The 13,958-nt window shown below is 37.5% G+C and overlaps 1 pseudogene; it reads left to right on the forward strand.

Annotated features, from left to right (window-relative positions):
- The first annotated feature begins 1,309 nt into the window (after positions 1 to 1,309).
- LOC123796041 (ferritin light chain pseudogene) lies at positions 1,310 to 1,854 on the forward strand (annotated as a pseudogene).
- The last annotated feature ends 12,104 nt before the right edge of the window (positions 1,855 to 13,958 follow it).

A 13,958-nucleotide genomic window follows, 5' to 3' on the forward strand; every position in this document is an offset into this window, starting at 1 on the left:
TATTTGAAGGACTTGGCCATCCTTACCACTCCCTCCCTCAGAGTTTAACTCTAGTTTCACATGTAATTACCTAGGAAATCAAGTCCTTAGGATGACTAACATAGGTAGTAAATTCCAAATAACTTAAATCTTAAAGGGAAAGTTTAACTCTAGTTTCACATGTAATTACCTAGGAAATCAAGTCCTTAGGATGACTAACATAGGTAGTAAATTCCAAATAACTTAAATCTTAAAGGGAAAGTGATTAACTACTCAAGAGATGTCCCCATTATCAAATAGTAGAAATGACGTAAAGGTAACTCCTTCTGTCCCCTGATTCAGGCTAACGTGTAATGAATACCTACCATATAATGTGACACTCACTGGGAACATTCTGGGGACACCTCATTCAGTCCTTTGGACAACCTTATGAGGTAGATCTGGTTATACACTTTATATAAGGCGTCTAAGGATTAGAGAAGTTAACTGACACTCAAGGCATCAAGCTTGTAAATTGTGGGGCTGGGATGGTAACTCAGGCCTTCTGACTCCAAACCAGTGTCCTTTAGTCTCCCAACCACACCCTGGCCAAACCAGTCAGCCCTTCTTGGTGGTCAGACAATGAGACATTATCAGAGTGACACATAAAATAAGAGTTATTTGAAAAGTAAATCCCTTCAAATGCTATGAAATCATATGTGCTAGAAAGTTCCTAGACCAGCTAATAGAAATAATGATGATTTTTGAGTCCTTACTGTTAACTGGGAACAGGCTAAGACCTTTTTCCAAATTCCAATCATGTTATGGTGCCACAAAATCCATGCAGTAATCCTAAGAAGGTATCGTTACCCTTGAACAATGTTGGGGGAGATTAGAGGCACAGACCCCCCCCCCCAGGCAGTTGAAAATCACTGTGTGACCTTTGACTCCCCAGAAACTTAACCTACTATTGACCAGAAGCCTTACCAGTAACATAAAAAATCAATTAATACATATTTTGTACTGTTATATATATATTGTATGCTGTATTCTTATAATAAAATAAGCTAGAGAAAATAAAGTATTATTAAGAAAATCAAAGGATGGGAAAATACATTTATAACATTGTACCATAAAAACGCTGCATATAGACAATGCACTCAGTGGCCTGGTGGATCTGTCTCTTGCTTCAAGAGTGTTTGGAGGGAACAGACCCAAGGATGCCCCTTCTTCCATCCTCCAACCTCCCTACAACCTCTTTTCCCATCGAAATCTTTGGAACCATCTTCTCAGCCATCCTCTGCCTCCTGGACCAGCCAACACCATTATTTGAGCTTATTGCTGATCAACCATGAGCTCCCAGATTCCTCAGAATTACTCCAGTGAGGTGGAATTGCTGTAAAGGCCCTGGTCAACATGCATCTGCATACCTCTTACACTTACCTTTCTCTGGGCTTTTATTTCCACTGCAGCAATGTGGCTCCAGAGAGCTGAGCCACATCTTTCTGGAGTCGGGGAAGAGAAGTGCAAGGGTGCCAGAGTCTCTTAAAGATGCAAAACCAGCATGATTGCCACGCTCTCTCCCAGGATATACAGAAGCTGTCCCAACATGCGTGGGGTAAAGCCATGAACTCCATGGAAGCTGCCATAGTTCTGGGAAAGAACCTAAACCAGGCCCTTTCAGATCTGCATGCCCTGCGTTCCGCTGGCACAGACGCCCATCCTTGTGACTTCCTGGAGAGCCACTTGCCAGAAGAGGAAAACCTCATCAAGAAGATTAGGACCCCCTCACACCTCTGCTGGCTGCCTGGCCCCCAGACTGGGCTGCGAGAGTATCTTTCGGAAAGGCTCGCTTTCAAGCTCGGTCAGGAGTCCCCAGAGCCCAGCAGCCCTTGAGGGGTTCCTCTGGCATCCCCCTCAGTGTGAGCTTCGGCTCGAACCTGTGCCTGCAGCCACTAAGCAGCTTTTCTAACCAGCATGAAGCCCTCGCCCAAGCTGTGGACCAGATGGAAACAGTAAAGCTTTTTGAAAAAAAAATAAATAAATAAAAATCCGTGTTTAAATGGACCTACAAAGTTCAAACCCACATTATTCAAGGGTCACCTGAGCTACTTTTACCGTTTTCATTTTACAGATAATAAAATTGAAAATCATAGATTCTAAACTCAGGTTATACACTTTGGGATTTAAAATGGGCAATGTGACAAAATAAATCTGTCTTTGATTATAGTAGAAGTTTACATTTCAGAAAGGGTTGCCACTGGAGAAGTCATCATCAAAACGTGGGAAGGACATACTTTCAGAATATAGAACATCCCTAAAATTGGCTTTATGAAAAATTAGTGTGGTCTCCTTCTTTTTGTCATTGGTTAAAGCTTTGTCAAAGGCTGGAGCTGGCCCACAGACCTGCATTCAGGAACACATCAGCAAAATAAATGGATGTTTTTAATTCTCATCTTACACTTACTTTCCAAAATATCTAGTACAAGAGCATAATCTTGATAGGTGTTTTCAGGACACCGTTCACATTTCATTTTGCAAATGGCCTTCAAACACATACACAAAATATCTGAATCCAATCCCCTCTGACTCCATTAAAAATTTTTGTTTTCTACACTTACCTCTTAATATTGCATTAGTTGGACCAAGAAACCCCAACCACCCCCAAACGTTGGAAATGGCGCTCAGTAAGGAAGGGTCCTTAGCAAGAAGTCAAAGGATAAAATGAAAGGATCTGAAAATTCTTAGCAACTAGCAAATTTTTACCAAAATTGTTATATCCGCTGTGGGTTTAGAATCCAAAGAGCTTAAAAATTGCCACTGTAGTTTCAGTCAAGAGCTGACTGAGTAACCCTGGGAAAGTCACTTGACTATTATGTCAAATGGAAATAATGTAATACCTGAAGGATACACGTTTAATGTGATGACTATTGCATGAAATAAAGAGCTATATAAAACTGACCAGTTATTACTTCTCTGACTCATTTTGCTAAAGAGAAGCATATAATACTTTTCATAATATTCAGTATCCTGTTTCATGAGAGTCCTTTTGGGCAAGTTCCATTGCACCTGTGTTACTTAGAGGCTCTACTTTGATGTTTTAACTATTTTTATTCTTTACCAATCTTTTATTATTCTGTATACTTTGCATTCTGTAAAGTTTTATCTTTAATGTGTTCCAAAATCCAATAAAAATTAAGTTAAGAATAAATGGTAACACTTAATATTGCATTTCTGCCTATTGCTATGGGGATGGGAGTTCAAATGAAAAGTTAGCTACCTGCAATTGTCCAGGTGACACACAATCATTCCCAGGCAGATTACGGATCCTCAGAAAGGACTGTTCTGAATCAGAGAATCTCTTCTGAGTAGACAGGGAGAGCTTGCTGTGAAGATGTCTTCCAAATTTAAAATATTTCCACCTAGGAAAAAATCCAATTAATGTGACTTTGTCACACAAATAAAAAGCTTTCCTCCAAGGATGACAGATACCAAGGACACAACCATTGTAGTGCTCTTTCAGCCTTGCTGATTTGTCCAAAATGACAGCACCCACACATACACACACTATATGGACCTCAGCAACACTTAGCTTTTAGATAATACTTAGGATCAACGCTTATGGGACATTTAATAATATGAATTCTATTGATTATGGTCCTGCTCCCATGGTGAATTTTCTGCAGAAGCTTCACAACCTGGCACCATTTAGGAAAAACCTTTTATTAAGTTATGCTCCCAAGTCAGGATTTTACTATTGGCCTGAGCAACCTGACTCTTTGAAAATTGAGGTAATGAGGTTGCAATCAGGATGAAGGTGATGTAGAAAGAATAAAGGAGAAGACCTTTAGAGTTAGTTCCAATGTAACAATGACTCCCTCCTCCAGTTGTCTACAGCAGAGAGTACATAGCTAGCTTTCCTCATCATAGATCAAGAAATTATGCCTCCTTAACAAATGCTTTGAAGGTAGAGAAGGCAGATTTCCCTAACAACTTGATAAAGAAGTATTTCATATACAGAGAAAACACATGTTCCAATTTAATGGAATCCTAGAAGATCAAGGTTAGATTATACAGACAGACATTGCATTTATCTAATCCAACCTCTATTTATGCTTTCATTCTTGCTACATACCCAGGCTGTATAATGACTTGGACAATTCTAGAACACCTACAATGATAGGAAGATCACTATTTCCATATGGGTGAGCAGTTCTAGTAATTATTTACATATGCATTTACACAAACCTTTATTAAACACTACTTTTGTTTTTTGAGTTTTTTTAAAGATTTATTTATTTGAGAGAGAGAGAGCAAGAGTGCATGAGCAGTGGGAGGGGCAGAGGGAGAGGGAGCGACAGATTCCTCAAGCAGACTCCCCACTGAGTCCAGGACTCTGAGATCATGACCTGAGCTGAAACCAAGAGTCGGTTGCCCAACCAATGGAGCCACCCCGGCACCCCTAAAATACTATTTTGGGACAAAAATTCTGCTGGACAGTTAACTAGATATACATGGACACACATTCAGGGAGGCTATCTATTAGCAGGAGCTGCACTATACCAGCAATTACAGTAACACCTTCTCCCGTATGTTGAACTGAATTCTTTGCCTAAAACTTAATCACTATTGCTAGATTAACCTCTCAAGGGCACACGTAATATGTCTAACGATTCACCACAAGTCAAATTCTTCAGCTGCCACAATTTTATCAGGCTTCTCTTCTGTTGGTTAACAATCCTCATTCCAATTAATTTATTCCCTGATTCATTCATTCACTCAACCAGTGTGTATTGATTACTTATTACGTGCCAAGTCCTGGAGACACAGTAGAAAAAAAAATGTAGACATTGTCCCTGTCTTCATGAAATAGATGACCCACTCTTCTGAATCTCTTATTATTTTTGAGTAAAAATTCCTCTAGAAATGTTTCTCTACTTACTATTTTAAATAACATCTAGTGTAAAAAGATGTATGGGGCATAGCCCCTGCCTTCACAGACCATAAAGTTTTGTAGAGCCAAGTGTAGTTTCTGCATCCTTGTTGATATTATGAATCCCCAAGGAAATTGGTTATATAGCAATATTTCTGATTGATAAATTTCTCTATAGCATCAGTCTTGCAGATATATGAGATATGGGATTACATCACAATAGGTGTAATTAACTTAACATTTTTAATAGAACACATATCCAATAATTTCAAAGACTGATTATAGATCCTGAAAATTTCTTCTATGATGGGTAAGTCAGCAAAATACATTTACCAAACACATATAAATTGATGCTGTATTTCTTTTTTGTTGGTTGGTTGGTTGGTTTTTTAAGGACTCAAGACCACTCTATTTTCCTTCAACTCTAATAAGATACTAAGGAGCGCAAGACAACAGAATTACCCCAGAGCCACACCTCAAAACATGCTCCTCTTCTCTTTGGGGTTGGCTGCCCCTCAGGTTACTATGCCTTCAGTATCTATTGCTTCCATCACACCCACCCATGTAACCCAGTGGTTTGCTATGTTGAGAACCATTGAGACTCCAGACCAAGAGGTGACTTATGAGGCTCCTGAATTTCCCACCTCCCACCAACATCCCAAATATGCACCTACACATGAAATTATTCCCTCTGAGGGAAATTCAGAAGTAGGTTGAATGAGTCCTACATATCAAGGGAGAGATAATGCCCAAACACAAACAAGAAGGTAAGACTGAGACACATTCTCACTTTAAGCCCCACCACTGGCACAGCACCATACAGCCAGGAGGGAACACCCAACTCCCAGAATCTTGCTGAGGAGCAAAGGATATGGACCACACATCCAGAATCCCCAACTTTTAAGGCTGCCACCCAGAGGATGAGACTCCAGTTTATCTAGCTCTAATAGCCAAGGAGACTTGCATTCATTAGTCTCTCAGGACTATAGTAAAAGGAAAAACAGTTGTTAACAGGCACATTCACGATGGCTTCCCCCAACCAGGGCTTTGTGCCAAGGAAGCAGGAAAAAAAGAGATCTCCTACTCTTTTCCTGAGAGGAGATTGACACGCTTTACAAACTACAGCCTCAGGGTCTAACATCCAATTAGCATGCATCTCAGCACTAACACGGATCCTCTCTGGAACCCAAAAGAGCAGATGGACATTATCTCCACCTTCTTTCTCTAGCTTACTTCCACTATAAATTAAAGTTGCCAGCATTTCCCTGGAAAGACTTTGTCCACACACATAGTGGCCCAACTTTGCATTCAAGCTCAGTGTATAACCTCAACATAATAAAGAACATTGATGACAACCCACAGCTAACATTATACTCCATGGTGAAAGGCTAAAAATATTTCTTCTAAGATCAGGGATAAGACAAGGATACCTATTCTCACCACTTTTATTCAGCAGAGTACTTGAAGCCCTTGCCAGAGCAAGTAGGCAAGGAAAAAAATTCGAAAAGCATCCAATACACCAAAGAAGAAGCAAAATTACCTGTTTATAGATGACATGATTTTTATACCAAAAGCACTAAAGACTCTATCAAGATATTGTTTGAACTAGTAAAAAATCAGCAAAGTTTCAGGGTACAAAATTACTATACAAAAATAAATTGTATTTGTATCCACTAACAATGAATTATTGGAAAGAGAAATTAAGAAAGCAATCTCATATATAAAGCAACAAAAATAATAAAATACTTAGAAATAAATTTAGCCACGGAAGTGAAATGTCTACTCACTAAAAGGTGTAAAACATTAATGAAAAACAAATTGAAAAAGACACAAATACATAGAAAGATATTTCATGTTAAGAAATTGGAAGAATTAATATTGTTAAAATGTCCCTACTACCCAAAGTGCTGGATAGATTCAATACAATCAGTATCAAAATTCCAATTGCATTTTCACAGAAATAAAGAAACAATCCTAAAATTTGTACAGAAGCGTGCGTGCGCGCACACACACACACACACACACACACACACACACACAAACCAAAACAAACCAGAAAAACTTGAGTAACCAAAGCACTCTGAAGAAAGGAAATCAAAACTGGAGGCATAACAATTCCTGCTTTCAAACCATGTTACAAATCTAAAATAATCAAAACAGTATGGTATTGGCATTAATAATGGACACATTGACCAATGGAAAAGAATTGAGATACCGGAAAAAAACTCATACATATACATGATAATTACTTTTTGACAAAGGAGCCAAGACTACACCATGAAGAACAGACAGTTTCTTCAAAACATGGTACTGGGAAAACTGATATCCACATACATAAGAATGAACCTGAACCCGCTATCTCAACCCAAATGGATTAAAGATTTGAATGTAGCAGCTGAAATCACAAACCTGTAAGAAAACAGAGGGGTTAGGCTCCTTGAAATTAATGTTGGCAAGGACTTTTTGGCTAAGACATCAAAAACAAAGACAACACAAACAAGAATAAATAAGTAGGGCTACATCACTAAAAAGCTTCTGCCCAGCAAAGGAAACCATCAATGAAATAAAAAGGCAATCTGTAGAATGGGAGAAAATATTTGCAAGCCACATATCTGATAAGGTGTTAATATTCAAAATATGCAAGGAACTCATACAACTCAATAATAAAACATAACTCAATTAAAAAAATGGCAAAGGACCTGAACTGACATTTTTCCAAAGAAGACATAAAAATAGCCAAAAGATACATGAAAAGGTGCTCAAAACACTAATCATCAGGGAAATGCAAATCAAAACCACAATGGCACACCACCTCATGCCTATTAGAATATCACCAGAAAGACAACAGATAACAGATGTTGGTGAGAATGTGGAGAAAGGTGAACCCATGTGTATTGTTGGTGGGAATGCAAACCAGCACAGCTACTGTGGAAAACAGTATGGAGATTCTTCAAAAAATTTAAAATAGAGCTCCCTATGTTCCAACAATCCCACCTCTGGTTGAATATCTAAAAGAAACATAATCACCATCTCAAAGAGATACCTGCACTCCCATGTTTACTGCAGCATTATTCACAATAGCCAAGGCATAAAAACAATCTAAGCATTCATCAGCAGATGAATGGATAAAGAAGATGTGATACATACACACAATTGAATATTACTCAGCCTTATAAAAGGGAAAATCTATCATTTGCAACAACACAGATGAACCTAGAGAACATGATGCTAAGCGAAATAAGCCAGATAGGTAAAGAAAATACTGCATGATACCTCTCATATGTATAAAATCAAAAAAAAAAAAAAAAGAACTCCTAGGAACAGAGAGTAGAATGGTTGCCAGGAGCTGGGGAGTTGGGGAAAGGGGGACATGCTGGAAAAACAGACAGACTCTCTTTTCTAAGATGAATAAAGTTTAAAGGTCTAATGGATAACATGGTGACCTGAACTGATAACACTGTTTTGTGTAATTGAAAGATAAAAACAAAACAAAAACACACATGGAAACAAAAAAAGGTAAATGTATCGAGTGATATATTAATTAACTTAATAGTAGAAATCCTTTCATAATGTATTCATATACCAAATCACTATATTGTACACTCTAAATGTAAATTCCATTGACTGTGACCGTCTCAAAATGCTTGAATTATTTACAATTGAACATGAAATTAAGGTAGATGAAGAAAGGGAGAACTTTCTCAAGACCAGAACAGCAATACTGAATATGTCAAGAGACCAGAGATCTGACAATCTGCAAGCAGTAATCAACGAAGTTTTTAGCACAGACTGCTGAGTTTGGGATCCCATGTGATAGTGCTTCCCTGTAGAGTTCAACAAGTGAGGACTTGCTGCTAAACATTGAGGCATTGTTGCCTAAAGAAGGAGAAAGCAAAGAAAGTAACAAATAAACTGTCTAAAGTGTTGCATTGTAAAGTTATTTTTGGTGGATTAAAAAGCAACAGTGAAAACTATAAAATTGACAATTTTATTTATCAATTATACCTCAGTAAAGCTGAAAAGAGATGATAGATTGATAGATAAAAAGATAGAAAAATCTGTCTGCAAAATTATTACATTTAAGCTATTTTCCACATTAAGATTTATAGTTTGTATTTCTATATATTGCCTTATGTTGGTTAATAATACATTAGACACATGGGGTTAGGATAAGGACAGGCAGAGGATATTTGAGCTACATGTGATCTCTTTTTCACCATTTTAGACCTCAAAATAAATTGCAAATTACATTTCTAACAGTTTTTTCTGTATTCTAACTTAAAAAAAAATAACCATTTAGTTTACTAAAACATTTTAAAAAATTACTTTAGTGACCAGTTTTGATACAGACACTAACTTTATTCTAATAGATTTTTAGAAAGTTCTTATTTTCCCCAAGTATAAATAATTCAATCAAAACAGAAAAAAAAATTGACTGTATTTTATAGTCTAGGAGATCTTCACAATGGAACATGGGTAACAGATATTTAGTAATATTTTATAAACACACAAGAGATTTACATTTTGTCAAGAAGGTTTGATGTGATCATGTCAAAATATATTGTTTTTTTTTTTTATGGAATAATATTCTACCACAACCTTAATACACAAGAAACAACCATGAACATGAGATTGTGCTGAAGTTTAGTTTCCCTCATCAAAAAGATCTTTTTAATAAATATATAATTATACCTCAGTCAAGGCATTTCCCTTTCAGTCTATTACTATTTACTGGTAGTGGTGGTGGTGCTGGTGTTTCTGCTGCTGCCCATGGTAACTTATTTTTGCTACAAGTTTCTACGTACCCAGTAGAAGATATATGTCACTGCATTAAGACTTCATAACATTGAGAAGTAGGTGTCTGTACCCCCTGTTATAAGTTCCAATCTATCCAAAATAACACAATAAAAGGGAGAAAGTACAATAATTGGAAACCCAGCTGTACAGGGATCACTGGGAATGGAAAAACATGGTAGTGGAGGCCCATGAGGAAAGAGAAACCATGGAATTGGAAAATTAAGAATGATTCCACCTAACTCTGCAACAAAACAAGTGATACCTGGGGGCGCCTGGATGGCTTAGTCAGTTAAGCATCTGACTCTTGATTTCAGCTCAGGTCGTGATCTCAGGGTCCTGGGATCAAGCCTAGAGTCAGGCTCTGTGCTTTGCCCAGAGTCAGCTTACGGATTGTCCCTCTCTCTCTCTCCCTCTGCTCCTCCCCCTGTTCACATGTTCTCTCTCAAATAAATAAATAAAATCTTTAAAAAACAAAAACACAAGTGATACCTGGGCTGCCATGTTAAATGAATTCATTCATGTGCCAACTTAAATTCTATAAATGAGCTTTGACCCAATATCCTAGAGTTCACTAACTGTGAGTATCCAAAAAGGTGTGGCTATAATTTAATTTCATTCATTCATGTGTGCACTTAGACATAACCACTTTCAAATATTTGAGGTTCTAGTAAATGTCAGGCACTTGGGCATGCTCTGCCCTGCCCTGGAGAAATAGATCTCACCGTAGCAAGGGCGAGAGTGAAGTGAACAGATGCAGACAAACACAGAGCTCAGACCCCATATGTCTCCAAATAGTATTCAAACATCTCTCCTGTGCATTAAAGGTCAGTTCAACAAAATCCAAATCTTGGAAAATATTTGTCTGAAAGGTGTAAGCTCTTGAAAAACTCAGTTCTCTCTCATCCACGCATTGTGACAACCAAGTGAATCATTTAGCCGTAGGCCCACAAGATGCTTTCCTGATAACTTAAAATTATATTTCAAACATAAATTAGTCTCTCTCAATGTCTTTTCTCAACTAAGGAAGATTTACAGCATTAATTAAAAAGAAGAAAATCTATAGAAAACACTTTTGTTTCTTTGTGTTGATTTACCAGCCATTAAAATACTTACTAAGTAAGAAATAAAAAAAAAAATCATAAAATAGAAAGGATTGATTTTTTAAAATTATAATGAAAGTGTTTTTTTAATTGTTTTGTTTCCTCATATCCTTAAAGCTTTTCAGGATAACCAAAGTTTACATAATGTGTTTCCTCGATTCTAAATCTGAACCTGTGAAACTCAATTCACTATAAATCAGAGCTTCAACTTCTCTCTCCTAAAGAGAAAAAGGAAAAACAATGAGGGGGATAAAACGCGTAGTGTTAAACATTAGGATATTGTTACCATAGCATTTCCCCTGAGGAAAGGCCAAAAATGTGAAAATTAGGTAAGCCTCCACAGGACAAGAAACAGTGCCCTTAAATGTATGCAAGTCAGGAGAATATATATTCCATAAGCACAAGCTGGCCAATACTTTGGCTTCCTTTTTTACCTTCCAAAAATGAAACATGACTGCATTCAAGAAGCAGAGGGGAGAAGTCACTTCTTGCATACAGATTTCTCACCTTCCAGCAACTGCTTAGAGAATCAGCTGTTTTCATCTGTGTTCATACCTCCTCTCAACTATTCAGACATTTATTACATTCTTCATAACCTTGAAGTTCTTCCAAAAGAAAGAGAATAGCTAAGAAAGAAGCCCATACAAATTAAATAGAACCTATTCTTTGACATGCAAATGTGTTTTAGTTTTGCCCCACTGCGGTCTTATGTTTCATTATTATTAAAAATGTCAAGCAATATTTTGCCTGCTGGGAGTGTAGGTTTTACTTCTATTTTTCAATCTTATTCAAAACCTCTTGCTGCATTATTTATGAGGTACAGCAGCCTTTGGTTGTTGTTTTTGAAAATTACAAACTATGAACCCCATGGTGGCATTTTGCTAAATAGTTTTGTACATATTGGCTTTTCAGCATTTATAGAATAAAAGTATAAAATGAGAAACCCTTTCTGGATGATTATTCCCTTGTGCATAACCTTCAGGAATGAAAATAATCTGTTCTCATTAATGTGGCAAGTGAGCCCCCTACTCTCAGATCATGAACTTTTTTTTCATCTTGGGTAGCGTAATCCTCAAACTACTTTATCAGTCAGACTCTCTCTTTCCTCACTAACACCCCCTCACCCTACTTTGTTGAGAAACCTGTTGATTAGGGGCTACATGGTGAGAACGTGTTTGCTAAAAGCTCGAGTTCTGTATGAAGCCATCTTGTTTTCCCCCTTGCTTACCCTGGGGCTTCTGTGAGCTTAATGAACTTGCCATGTGTGTTTGCGATGTGCTAAGGGTTCTGAAAAAAAAACCAATTTTCTTTGTAATAGGCAATATTCGAAGGGCATTCATGGGAGAAATGAAACAACATATTTGGGAAAACCAAGACAGTTGAGGACACAGGTTTACAAATAGATTTTAAGATAGTTGTGCTTTGTTCAGTAACTTTTAGGAATAGATTACTATAGTCAAAATTTTCCTGTCAGGATGGACAGAGTAGCTGTGAAGATCTAAAGAAATAATATATGTTTAGAGCAGGGCCAGGCCCATGATGAATATTCAGCAAATGCTTGGTATTATTAATAAGTTTCCCTTTATATGAGAGTCACCATAAACCCATCAAGAGGAGTTGGAATATAACTTCTTTAAGAGGAACATTGATTGTATCAGAAAACTTTTCGGAAAAATGAATATTCAGATTCTAGGACCATAGCTGTGATGAATAACCAATATGGAAGGTCTACTAAAATGACTATAATCAAAAAGACAAAAAAATAAATAAAGGATTGGTGATTATGTGAAGAAGTTGAAATTCACATACAATGCTAGAATTGTAAAATGGTGTGGCCACTTTAGAAAACAGGCTAGTAGTTCCTCAAAGTGTTAAACACAGAGTTACCAAATGACCCATCAATTCCACTTCCAGGTAAATGCTCAAAAGAAATGAAAACATAATGTCTAAACAGAAATTTGTATATGAATCCTTATGGTAGCATTAATTATAATAGCCAAAATGTGTGAACGGTTCATCAACTGCTGAACTGATGTTCTTCAACTGGTGAGTAGACAAGCAAAACGTGTTATATACATATGATGGAGTATTGTTTTGCCATATAAAAAGAATTAAATATTGGTATATACTACAATGTTTTTGGTAAGCGGAAAAAAAAAAACAGATGCAGAAGGAAAGAAGGGAGGGAGGGATGGGAGGGGTAAAGGAGAAAAAGAAGGAAGAAAGGAGGGCAGATGATGGATAATTAATGATGTAGACAGTTGACCCTTAAACAACATGGGGGTTAGGGGCACCAATCCCCTCTTGCAGTCAGAAATCCACGTATAAGTCTGACTCCCCAAAAACTTAACTACTGATAGCCTACTTGACCAGAAGCCTTACTGACTACATGAAGAGTCTATTAACACATATTCTGTAGGCTGTATGCATTATATACTGTATTCTTACAATAAAGTAAGCAGAGAAAATAAAATGTTCCTTAAAAAAGTATTAGAAAGGGAAAACACATTTATAGTATTGTACTGTATTTATCAAAACAATCTGTGTATAAGTGGACCTGCACAGTTCAAACTTGTGTTGTTCCAGGGTCAACTATAATTGATATAAATTGCCTTGCTCAGAAAAATAAATGAATTTTATATATATATTTGCAGACAGTAGTACACGGGGCTAGAGGAATAGATGCTGTGTGGAATTTCTGGCACCAAGGTTAAGAAGGTGATGCAAAAAACTAAAAAAAAAAGTTTCCTAATAGCCCTCAGATGACCCCAGATTTAATAACCAGCCTTTTTCAGGTATGTCTTCCCTGCTTCTTCTAGTTCTAAGCACATGTTCTGTTTCTGATTTCACTCTTGCCCAGCCTTAAAGTAACACTGGCCAGAGCCATGATCCTGATGATCCAGGACGTGCATCTCCCTTTCAGAAGCAGTGTAGCCAGGATCTTGTTTCTTTGAAGCAGAAAATATGTCTGGATTTCCAGGCTGGAGTCCTCAGCAAAACTACAGCTCAGACCCAACCCTCACTGCCCCTCACCTCCACCCCCAGTGAGTCCTTGAATCATAGACAAGCATGGCTGGAGGTCGGAGGGGTTCCCTTCCCAAGCCCCAGTGGACATATGCCTCCAGGAGATGTTCCTTGATGATGGACTTACTCTGCTCTCAAGTAGCCAA

This window comes from Ursus americanus, chromosome 6 (genome assembly GCF_024610735.1).
Source record: "Ursus americanus isolate L20-20 chromosome 6, mUrsAme1.1.p, whole genome shotgun sequence".
Lineage (NCBI taxonomy): Eukaryota > Metazoa > Chordata > Mammalia > Carnivora > Ursidae > Ursus > Ursus americanus.